Source organism: Schistocerca cancellata, chromosome 5, assembly GCF_023864275.1.
Source record: "Schistocerca cancellata isolate TAMUIC-IGC-003103 chromosome 5, iqSchCanc2.1, whole genome shotgun sequence".
Classification (NCBI taxonomy): Eukaryota; Metazoa; Arthropoda; class Insecta; order Orthoptera; family Acrididae; genus Schistocerca; species Schistocerca cancellata.
Genome location: NC_064630.1, coordinates 43,998,750 through 44,011,555, shown reverse-complemented (window position 1 = coordinate 44,011,555; position 12,806 = coordinate 43,998,750). Strand labels below are relative to the sequence as shown.

The 12,806-nt window shown below is 45.7% G+C and overlaps 2 non-coding genes across 2 annotated transcripts; one reads left to right on the top strand and one right to left on the bottom strand.

The window, feature by feature from the left end:
- Positions 1-2,181: 2,181 nt before the first annotated feature.
- On the bottom strand, positions 2,182-2,255 carry Trnas-cga (transfer RNA serine (anticodon CGA)). Its single transcript has one exon. It is a non-coding gene; the product is annotated as a tRNA-Ser (tRNA).
- Positions 2,256-2,294: 39 nt separating this feature from the next.
- Trnas-cga (transfer RNA serine (anticodon CGA)) lies at positions 2,295-2,368 on the top strand. Its single transcript has one exon. It is a non-coding gene; the product is annotated as a tRNA-Ser (tRNA).
- The last annotated feature ends 10,438 nt before the right edge of the window (positions 2,369-12,806 follow it).

Here is a 12,806-nt window from a genome sequence, read left to right as displayed (position 1 = left end):
CTGAAGCCGCACTTCAGGTTTCTGCCGCCAGAGAGCTCGAGAGGGCAGTGAGACAAAATGGCGACAGGAGCCGAGAAAGCGTATGTGGTGCTTGAAATGCACTCACATCAGTCAGTCATAACAGTGCAACGACACTTCAGGACGAAGTTCAACAAAGATCCACCAACTGCTAACTCCATTCGGCGATGGTATGCGCAGTTTAAAGCCTCTGGATGCCTCTGTAAGGGGAAATCAACGGGTCGGCCTGCAGTGAGCGAAGAAACGGTTGAACGCGTGCGGGCAAGTTTCACGCGTAGCCCGCGGAAGTCGAAGAATAAAGCAAGCTGGGAGCTAGACGTACCGCAGCCGACGGTTTGGAAAATCTTGCGGAAAAGGCTAAAGCAGAGGCCTTACCGTTTACAACTGCTACAAGCCCTGACACCCGATGAGAAAGTCAAACGCTTTGAATTTTCGGCGCGGTTGCAACAGCTCATGAAAGAGGATGCGTTCAGTGCGAAACTTGTTTTCAGTGATGAAGCAACATTTTTTCTTAATGGTGAAGTGAACAGAGACAATGTGCGAATCTGAGTGGTAGAGAATCCTCACGCATTCGTGCAGCAAATTCGCAATTCACTAAAAGTTAACGTGTTTTGTGCAATCTCATGGTTTAAAGTTTACGGCCCCTTTTTCTTCTGCGAAAAAGACGTTACAGACACATGCTTGAAAATTGGCTCATGCCACAACTGGAGACCGACAGCGGCGACTTCATCTTTCAACAGGATGCTGCCCCACCGCACTTCCATCATGATGTTCGGCATTTCTTAAACAGGAGATTGGAAAACCGATGGATCGGTCGTGGTGGAGATCATGATCAGCAATTCATGTCATGGCCTCCACGCTCTCCCGACTTAACTCCATGCGATTTGTTTCTGTGGGGTTATGTGAAAGATTCAGTGTTTAAACCTACTCTACCAAGAAACGTGCCAGAACTGCGAGCTCGCATCAACGATGCTTTCGAACTCATTGATGGGGACATGCTGCGCCGAGTGTGGGAGGAACTTGATTATCGGCTTGATGTCTGCCGAATCACTAAAGGGGCACATATCGAACATTTGTGAATGCCTAAAAAAACTTTTTGAGTTTTTGTATGTGTGTGCAAAGCGTTGTGAAAATATTTCAAATGATGAAGTTATTGTAGAGCTGTGAAATCGCTTCAATCATTTGTAATAACCCTGTATATCTTACAGTTTAATAAGTTGCGTTCGAAATGCCGATACTCTTTTTGAAACACCCTGTATTTTGCTTCGATAATCGATTACTTAAACTGTATCTCAGCTTGAGTTGCTGTAGGGAATAATAAAGAGCTGTGGTCAGCTACTCAATATTTATAAATTGGAAGATGCTACCCTCCCATAACGACTGAACAACGAGAAGGACTATGAGTTACAGACTTGGCGCATAAATAAGCCGACGGCAGCGGCACACCATCCAGCGCATGGCGCGTGTGATTGACAGCGGAGTGCAGCGCCGGCTCTGACAGAGCTGCGCTGATGGGGTGATAACCTGGCAGGGCTGTTTGGTCGGCCAATAAAGGCCATCGCCGGTCGGTTTATTTCAATTAAGCGGCCATTCGGGCCCGCTGATACATGTGATTAATGTCATTCATGTAGATCAAAAACGGCCGCTCCCGCCCCTAGACGGGGAACCGGGGCGCGTCTTTGTGCGACCGCCGCGCCATCCGCGAGAATTAATCAGCTCATTACTCCGTGAAATGGCCAGCGCCCCCCAAAAGGATTTAAAATTATTTACGTGAATTGATTTAATCTAAATCGCAAATTATTGCTATGAATAAATCTATATCGCGGACTACGTACTAGACGTAATGCACTCATCACACACGGACGTGTAAGTCCACACTTACTAATGTAAATCGTGTCCCAGTAGCCATACGTTCAAACATAATATCCAAAAGACAGGGAGGTTCTAACAACTGGAAATGTCCCCTGTTCTAACAACTTTTTACCTATTCGCCACAGTTAAGATTTTCATTTCTCCATTCGTCTGGATTCATTTGTGTCTACATACAGTCATTGTACTCAACTGCGAGGTGCAGGGCAGTGGGTAATTAGTATACTGAATCAGATTTTCACTCTGCAGCGGAGTGTGCGCTGATATGAAACTTCCTGGCAGATTAAAACTGTGTGCCCCGACCGAGACTCGAACTCGGGACCTTTGCCTTTCGCGGGCAAGTGCTCTACCACCTGAGCTACCGAAGCACGATTCACGCCAAGCTGTGAGTACCGGGCGTGAGTCGTGCTTCGGTAGCTCAGGTGGTAGAGCACTTGCCCGCGAAAGGCAAAGGTCCCGAGTTCGAGTCTCGGTCGGGGCACACAGTTTTAATCTGCCAGGAAGTTTCATATCAGCGCACACTCCGCTGCAGAGTGAAAAATCTCATTCTGGAAACATGCCCCAGGCTGTGGCTAAGCCATGTCTCCGCAATATCCTTTCTTTCAGGAGTGCTAGTTCTGCAAGGTTCGCAGGAGAGCTTCTGTAAAGTTTGGAAGGTAGGGGACGAGGTACTGGCAGAAGTAAAGCTGTGAGTACCGGGCGTGAGTCGTGCTTCGGTAGCTCAGGTGGTAAAGCACTTGCCCGCGAAAGGCAAAGGTTCCGAGTTCGAGTCTCGGTCGGGGCACACAGTTTTAATCTACCAGGAAGTTTCAATTAGTATACTGTCATATGTTCCGATTTCTTCCATTACCAATCCTTAGTGGAGCGCATGAGGGATCCATAAGTACAGAGTCATAGGTCATAAGTCTAGACATTTTTATTGGCTACTGAGGACCGTGCACTGAATGACATTACGCCAGTACTTTTATATCATTTGCAGACTAGTAATTAGAGTTATTAGGACTAGTGTCTTTTTGCGTTGGTTAGTACCTCCAAGTACATGTGGCATTATCAAGTCAATAATGCTTATTATCCCCTAGGCAGCAAGTCAGTGGCGATGCGTGGACTCAAAACGGTTAGTGTACACTGACAGGCGAAGTTCACTTAGTGGCACAGTTAAGACAGTGCAGAAAACATAGGTAGTAAAATATGTGTCGTGTTTGCGGGAAGACTGTTTGACGCAGACAAAAAGACACTAACGCACTGAAGTGAGTAAATATTAATGGGGCCAAAGAACACAATAACTGCACTTATACCCCTAACACAGTATATTATAAAAATGGATGTACACTATGTGATCAAATGTATCCGGACATTGGGCTGAAAGTGAATTACAAGTTCGTGGCGCCCTCTATTGATAATGTTGGAATTCAACATGGTGTTGGCCTACCCTTAGCCTTCATGATAGCTTCCACTCTCGCAGGCATACGTTCAATCAGGTGCTGGAAGGTTTCTTCGGGAATGGCAGCCCGTTCTTCACGGGCATGTACGGACCATATACTGTATTCAAACATTATGAATCACCTAGAAGGGAACGATCTATTGATACGTAATCAGCATGGTTTCAGAAAACATCGTTCATGTGCAACGCAGCTAGCTCTTTATACGCACGTAGTAATGGCCGCTATCGACAGGGGATCTCAAGTTGATTTCGTATTTCTAGATTTCCGGAAAGCTTTTGACACCGTTCCTCACAAGCGACTTCTTATCAAGCTGCGGGCCTATGGGGTATCGTCTCAGTTGTGCGGCTGGATTCGTGATTTCCTGTCAGGAAGGTCGCAGTTCGTAGTAATAGACGGCAAATCATCGAGTAAAACTGAAGTGATATCAGGTGTTCCCCAGGGAAGCGTCCTGGGACCTCTGCTGCTCCTGATCTATATAAATGATCTGGGTGACAATCTGAGCAGTTCTCTTAGGTTGTTCGCAGATCATGCTGTAATTTACCGTCTAGTAAGGTCATCCGAAGACCAGTATCAGTTGCAAAGCGATTTAGAAAAGATTGCTGTATGGTGTGGCAGGTGGCAGTTGACGCTAAATAACGAAAAGTGCGAGGTGATCCACATGAGTTCCAAAAGAAATCCGTTGGAATTCGATTACTCGATAAATAGTACAATTCTCAAGGCTGTCAATTCAACTAAGTACCTGGGTGTTAAAATTACGATCAACTTCAGTTGGAAAGACCACATAGATAATATTGTGGGGAAGGCGAGCCAAAGGTTGCGTTTCATTGGCAGGACACTTAGAAGATGCAACAAGTCCACTAAAGAGACAGCTTACACTACACTCGTTCGTCCTCTGTTAGAATATTGCTGCGCGGTGTGGGATCCTTACCAGGTGGGATTGACGGAGGACATCGAGAGGGTGCAAAAAAGGGCAGCTCGTTTTGTATTATCACGTAGTAGGGGAGAGAGTGTGGCAGATATGATACTCGAATTGGGATGGAAGTCATTACAGCAAAGACGTTTTTTGTCGCGGCGAGATCTATTTACGAAATTTCAGTCACCAACTTTCTCTTCCGAATGCGAAAATATTTTGTTGAGCCCAACCTACATAGGTAGCAATGATCATCAAAATAAAATAAGAGAAATTAGAGCTCGAACAGAAAGGTTTAGGTGTTCGTTTTTCCCGCGCGCTGTTCGGGAGTGGAATGGTAGAGAGATAGTATCATTGTGGTTCGACGAACCCTCTGCCAAGCACTTAAATGTGAATTGCAGAGTAGTCATGTAGGTTTAGATGCAGATGTAGAGTGCTGCATTGAAGAGAGGTATCGATGTCGGTCGGTAAGGCGTGGCACGAAGTCGGCGTCCCAAACCATACCAAAGGTGCTCTGTGGGGTTCAGGTCACGACTCTGTGCAGCCCAGACCATTACAGGGGTGTTGTTGTGGAGTAACCACTCCGCCACAGGCCGTGCATTATGAACAAGTACTCGATCCTGTTGAAAGGTGCAATCGCTATCCCCGAATTGCTCTTCAACAGTGGGAAGCAAGCAGATGCTTAAAACATCATTGTAGGCCAGTGCTGTGACAGTGCCACGCAAAACAACAAGGGATGCAAATCCCCTCCATGAAAAACACGAACACACCATAACACCACCGCCTGTGAATTTTACTGTTTTCACTACACAAGCTGGCAGATGTTCACCGGGCATTCGCCATACCCACATCCTGCCATCGGATCGCCACAATGTGTACCGTGATTCACCACTCCACACAAAGTTCTTTCACTGTTCAATCGTCCAATGTTTACGCTCGCTACACCAAGCGAGGCGCCGCTTGGCATTTACCGGCGTGATGTGTGGCTTATAAGCAGCCGCTCGACCATGAAATCCAAGTTTTCTCACCTCAGAACTGTCATAGTACTTGCAGTGGATCCTGATGCAGTTTGGAATTCCTGTGTGATGGTCTGGATAGATGTCTTTTACACATTAGGACCCTCTTCAACTGTCGACAGTCTCTGTCAGTAAACGGACGAGGTCCTCCTGTACGCTTTTGTGCTGTACGTGTCCTTTCACGCTATGGTCTGGGGAATGTTTTCGAAGCCTTCCCTGTATGATCTTGTCATATTGGAAGGCACAATGATCATCAATGTATCTATCTATCTATCAATGTATCTATCCTTGAGAATATGTCCACTTCGCTGGCCGGAGTGGCCGTGCGGTTCTAGGCGCTACAGTCTGGAGCCGGGCGACCGCTACGGTCGCAGGTTCGAATCCTGCCTCGGGCATGGATGTGTGTGATGTCCTTAGGTTAGTTAGGTTCAATTAGTTCTAAGTTCTAGGCGACTGATGACCTCAGAAGTTAAGTCGCATAGTGCTCAGAGGCATTTGAACCAGCCATGTCCACTTCTACATGCAGTTTGTTTTTCCTCGAAACGATGGCATATACCAGCAGGACAATGCAACGCGTCACACAGCTCGCAGTCTATGTGCGTGGTTCGAACAGCACCGGAATGTGTTTACCGTACCCCCTGGCCAACAATCCCCCCAGATCTTAACCCAACCGAGAATCTGCAGGACCGCTTCGATGGGACTGTTCACGCCATGGATCCTGAACATAGAAATGTTGTGCAGCTGGCCACGACACTAGAGTCTGTACAGCTCCACGTCCCTGTCGGTAGCTTCTACAACCTCGCTGACTCAGTTGCTGCACATCTCGAAACAGTGCAAAATGTGGTTATTCAGGCTTCTGACAGGTGGTCACATTAATGTAATTAGACAGTGTAAATAAATACAAATGGATTTTTAATCAGTAAGTAGTTTATATGAACTAAGACTGAGCACGGTTGAAATATTTCAGTCAGGTTGAACTGCAATTACCTCTTAGTATAGCATCCTTATCTCCTAAGCTATTATATTTACGCTACTGCGAACTAAATTTCATGAATGAAGGGACCTGATCGTGAAAGAAAAGGTAATACATATGAGTTCACTTAATTACTAAATACTGCTACAAACCCTGAATAAAAGTAAAACGGGGGTAATGGAATGTAACAGAAGAAAAGCAGGAAATGCTCAGGTAGTTGCATTAGGAGATGAGACACTAAAAGCAGTAGATGAGTTTTGTCATCTGCGCAGAAAATGGATGGCGGTGGCCGTAGCAGGGAAGAATATTAACATTACCAAAGAAAATGATTCTGAAAAAGAGAAATCTGTTAGCATAGAATATACATTTCAGTTTTATGGAGCCTTATCTGAAGCTATTACGCGGGAGTGCAGCCTTGTAAGGGTTATGACGCGGACGATGAAGAGAAATGTGGAGGTGACGATATTTCTTTGTTTTTTTTGTCTCTCTGTTTCTTGAGATAGACAACTGAGACAAGAAGAAAGTAGATGCACTTGAAAGTAGTGCTACAGAAGACTACTGAAGATTAGATCGATAGATCAGGTAACCAATTAAGAGGTACTGGTTCGAATTAGGGAGAAACATTTGTGGCACATACTGTTTAAAAGGGACTAGTTATATGGTGTGTAAATGTTCTTGACGGGGCACCGAGACTACACTACAGTAAGCTGGTTCAAATGGTTGTGCGTTATTCAGGAATGATGAGACTTGCACATAGAAGTGAGCTCTACCAAAACTACGGTTTGGTAGTTTTGGTACAGTACATAAAAGACGTTCTAAATTGTAAGATTACCTGTAGTGTTGGTAGCACTGACCGAGAAAGAAACACAAATGGATGTGTGAAAGAGAAATGGGGAGGTGACGATATTTCTTTGTTTTTTGTCTCTCTGTTTCTTGTTTAGCGCATAATTAGTTCAAAAATGGTTCAAATGGCTATGAGCACTGTCCTCTAGAACTTAGAACTACTTAAACCTAACTAACTTAAGGACATCACACACATTCATGCCCGAGGCAGGGTTCGAACCTGCGACCGTATCGGCCGCGCGGTTCCAAACTGCAGCTCCTAGAACCGCTCGGCCACACCGACCGGCGCATAATTAGTACTGCGCATCGTTCAGTGTGAGTCCATAACGTATTTTAGTCATTACAAAGTATAAATAGGAATTTTAAGTAAAAAATAATTGGCTACGTACATTCTGCGTGTTTATGTAACCATCGCAATTACATTGACGCAAGTACAGTTTACATGCACAAACATAAGAAATACTGTATAGTTATTGTTATTATCTTGTACTCAACACAACATTCTTCATCGTCATCAAATGTAATAGTTTCTTGCTGTTATTGATAAGTGCGAAAGTTGTTAATATATACAATGAATATGTTCTGCATAAGCTCGACGAAGTATTGAAGCGATGTTCAATTATGTTTTTGTTTTGTGGTTCTTCTTTTGAGGAAACTGCATGTTCTAGCTCTATATGATAAATGTGTATTGTTTCCTTTATTTTTACTGTAACATCCCTCTGTTTCACATTACAAATTAACAATTTTCGAATAAAATCTGAATTAAACATTGACAGTTTCAATTTTGCTGTAAACTCTGTTTAGATTTAAGTAACAGACACGACGATAACTATGTAGAACAGTGGTGGTCAACCTTTTTTAACTACCACCTACTTTTGTATCTCTGTTAGCTGTAAAATTTTCTAGCTGCCCAGCGGTTCCACTATAATGGTAGTCTATTAAGTGGGGAAGTAACTTTATATCATAGAGTTTATAATGTAGACTTACAGCAAGTTAAAACAAATATGAGTAATCACTTGCCACATACTTTATCTCAGATTTTATGAAAACGTGATGAAAATGTTTTTAAAACCCTTTCCACCTGTGACCCATCATGACAGCTGAAATGCTCACTAGTTGGCTGTAGGGACCAGCTGGACTACCATTGATCTAGAACAAATTTGGCCACACGGAATTAGCCGAGCGGTCTAAGGCACTGATGTCATGGACTGTGCGGCTGGTCCCGGCGGAGTTTCGAGTCCTCACTCGGGCATGGGTGTGTGTTTGTCCTTAGGATAGTTTAGGTTAAGTAGTGTGTAAGCTTAGGGACTGATGACCTTAGCAGTTAAGCCCCATACGATTTTACTCGGTTTATAGGTGGTGTGCTGGCATACACTGGCGCCACACATCATACGCCATAGAGGCTACGAAAGTATCGATAGAGGCCAACGACAACACTTGCTGGAAACACGCCGCCAACGCCCTCTCAGCTGCCATCATTTAGGATCAACGCCGCAGACCAGAGGGTCAATTTAGTCAGTTAGTTCGTTCCAGTTAGTTCAATTACTTCGAGTCTGTATGCTATGGAGTTTCAGTGAGTTACTGAGGTTGAGCCACAGACTTAGCCTCTAGCACAGAGACAGGCAGCACATAGCAACGTTATAGTGAAATAGTGCACTTCAACAGAATTGAGGCTACGTGGACTACAACGAAGAGAGCTTGTACCAAAGCACATGGAAACCTAAGTAGATCTTCGTTTATGAATAAAGAAACCAATTAATAATTGTGTGCAGTCTGTGTTAAGGAATGAGGATGTGGGCCACCAACCTCCTCTGACTGCTTCTTATGGTACAACTCTACAAGACAACGAGACGTCATGAAAGCGGCTAAAGAGAACACAAAATATGGTACTTTGCTTCCAGTTTCTAGGGGAAAATAATTAGACACTGATCGCATATGAAAACAGAGCGATCCAAGAGAAGTAATTCCTGATAGGTATGCAACACGCATAAAGTGCAGGTAATGCGGCGACGATCTTAAGTGATCAAGTTGCTAAGAAAATAATCGTAGTCTAGGCCTATTTGTAATATCCTATGGTAGTTTCACAACTTGCGTAGGACAGACTACAACGGTGAGACGTATCACACAAGTCTTCGGACTAAAGAGCACAACTACTACAAAAAAGGTTTACCTTTAGCGGAAGATGTGCATACAGAACAGTCCCAAAATGTCGTTAATAACGACGCAGTGCATTTGCGAAGCCATTAGATGTTCACTATGCTTGCGCAGAGTGCCTCAGCCCTGTAAACAAAAGATGAACGCTGCTTTCTTTGTGTCTGATGTGTGTCCACGGTTGAGACAAAAGTTACGTTCCGACCCCCCTCGCTACATGTTGGTGACTGGCGGAATAAGTGAGGGTGGTGGAGTGGGGCTGAGCGACGCTTCGTTATCACTAGGGACGGGCTGCAACCGTTAATCGCAGCGCGGAGGGAAGAATGCGTAAATAATTGCGGCCCGCCTCTGTGGTGGTGGGTCTGGCGGCGTATCGCGGGTGATTTATCTGGCAAACAGCACAGGGGCCGCGCTTGCGACCGCCGCTGCGGCGAGGGGTGGCGCGCCCCTATGTCACGGCGTCTAAAGCCATTCCAGCCGACGAACACCAGGTTTTTTTTCTGAAAGAAGGAAACGGCAAGTCTAAACAAATGTGTACGCCGTGCACTGTACGAATCACTCTTGGTAGGGATATACGTATGCAGAGAAAGAAAAGAAAACTGGCCAGGTGCGAACACAGCTCCTGCATTGAGGTTCCGTACAAATTATCACCCATTCCGTGAATCGCTAATATCGACGATTTCTGCCCTGATGTCTACATTGATACTGGTAAGATATTGTCACCAGGAATTCCAAGAATTCCGAGAATATTTTACTTGTACTGAGAATCCTCCTTTTGCGCCAAATTTCGTGATTCTAGGTCAACGGGAATTACCCTACTCAGTGACTTTGCGAGAATCAAATTATGTGACTTCAAATGACCGTATCTTCCGATTGCAGTGATTGAGAAGCTTAACTTTATGCATCACCAAGGAACCATAGACCTACGTATGTAATGCATATTTCAACTTAGTACGTCTACACGTCCATGAGAAAAAGGGGCCTTAACAGACTTACAGACAAACCGTCGAACAACAGATGACAAAGAAGTTTTTTTCTGTATGATGTAATTACAAATTAAAAACAACGCATTTTTTCCTTTAGCTGTACCATGAAACCTTGTTTCTTGCAAAATTTCATGATTACAGGCCTACAAGAAGTAGTACCCTATAGGTTTAATGAGTGACTTTGGGAGTTTCAAAATATGTGACATAAATGGCCGTATCTTTTGATTCTATTGACCTAAAAGCTTAATTTGTTTCGACCCTCACGAATACATAGACCTACGTATGTGATATAAATTTCAACTTGATACGGCTATCCCTTCATGAGAAAAAGTGGTTTTAAGACGCGGCCGGACACACAAACAGTGGGTTATGAAATGACAATCGAAGTTTTTTGGTGGGATGTAATTACAGACCAACAATTTTCTGACGTTTTCCTTTATTCTTACAGTGAAACTTTGTATCTTGCCGAATTCCAGCATTCCAGGCCGGCGGTAAGTACCCTACAGTTCTTGATGAGTTAAAATGGTTCAAATGGCTCTGAGCACTACGGGACTTAACTTCTGAGGTCATCAGTCACCTAGAACTTAGAAATACACTCCTGGAAATGGAAAAAAGAACACATTGACACCGGTGTGTCAGACCCACCATACTTGCTCCGGACACTGCGAGAGGGCTGTACAAGCAATGATCACACGCACGGCACAGCGGACACACCAGGAACCGCGGTGTTGGCCGTCGAATGGCGCTAGCTGCGCAGCATTTGTGCACCGCCGCCGTCAGTGTCAGCCAGTTTGCCGTGGCATACGGAGCTCCATCGCAGTCTTTAACACTGGTAGCATGCCGCGACAGCGTGGACGTGAACCGTATGTGCAGTTGACGGACTTTGAGCGAGGGCGTATAGTGGGCATGCGGGAGGCCGGGTGGACGTACCGCCGAATTGCTCAACACGTGGGGCGTGAGGTCTCCACAGTACATCGATGTTGTCGCCAGTGGTCGGCGGAAGGTGCACGTGCCCGTCGACCTGGGACCGGACCGCAGCGACGCACGGATGCACGCCAAGACCGTAGGATCCTACGCAGTGCTGTAGGGGACCGCACCGCCACTTCCCAGCAAATTAGGGACACTGTTGCTCCTGGGGTATCGGCGAGGACCATTCGCAACCGTCTCCATGAAGCTGGGCTACGGTCCCGCACACCGTTAGGCCGTCTTCCGCTCACGCCCCAACATCGTGCAGCCCGCCTCTAGTGGTGTCGCGACAGGCGTGAATGGAGGGACGAATGGAGACGTGTCGTCTTCAGCGATGAGAGTCGCTTCTGCCTTGGTGCCAATGATGGTCGTATGCGTGTTTGGCGCCGTGCAGGTGAGCGCCACAATCAGGACTGCATACGACTGAGGCACACAGGGCCAACACCCGGCATCATGGTGTGGGGAGCGATCTCCTACACTGGCCGTACACCACTGGTGATCGTCGAGGGGACACTGAATAGTGCACGGTACATCCAAACCGTCATCGAACCCATCGTTCTACCATTCCTAGACCGGCAAGGGAACTTGCTGTTCCAACAGGACAATGCACGTCCGCATGTATCCCGTGCCACCCAACGTGCTCTAGAAGGTGTAAGTCAACTACCCTGCCCAGCAAGATCTCCGGATCTGTCCCCCATTGAGCATATTTGGGACTGGATGAAGCGTCGTCTCACGCGGTCTGCACGTCCAGCACGAACGTTGGTCCAACTGAGGCGCCAGGTGGAAATGACATGGCAAGCCGTTCCACAGGACTACATCCAGCATCTCTACGATCGTCTCCATGGGAGAATAGCAGCCTGCATTGCTGCGAAAGGTGGATATACACTGTACTAGTGCCGACATTGTGCATGCTCTGTTGCCTGTGTCTATGTGCCTGTGGTTCTGTCAATGTGATCATGTGATGTATCTGACCCCAGGAATGTGTCAATAAAGGTTCCCCTTCCTGGGACAATGAATTCACGGTGTTCTTATTTCAATTTCCAGGAGTGTACTTAAACCTAACTAACCTAAGGACATTACACACATCCATTCCCGAGGCAGGATTCGAATCTGCGACCGTAGTGGTCGCGCGGTTCCAGACTGTAGCGCCTAGAACCGCTCGGCCACCACGGCCGGCTCCTGATGAGTGATTCTGCGAGTATCAGAACATGTAGTATATGTGGCCGTATCTTCTGACTGAACTGACTTACAGGCTTCAGTTAGTATGTGACTTAAATTTCAACTTTATGTGTCCACCAGTTCTGAGAATATCGGTTTTTAACGGTCGCAGTGAGAGGCACAGACAGAGAACAAAGTGGTCCTATAGGAGTTCCGTTTTCACTGATTGAGGTACGGAGCCATAAAAATGCTAATTTTTGCCAAATACTGGCTGAATCCCAACTCTCCTGATAAAATTTTGACGATTTTTCAGCGATATTTTGGGGTATTTTGGCATAAGAGACTCATGGTCATCGTAACAGTGTACTGATGTAGTTATGTTTCACTCGGTAGTTTACCCACTCATCTTTGTTTCTGTGAAGTCTCTAATATACAATCATCACAACGCTCAGAACAAAACACAGAGGAATGCAA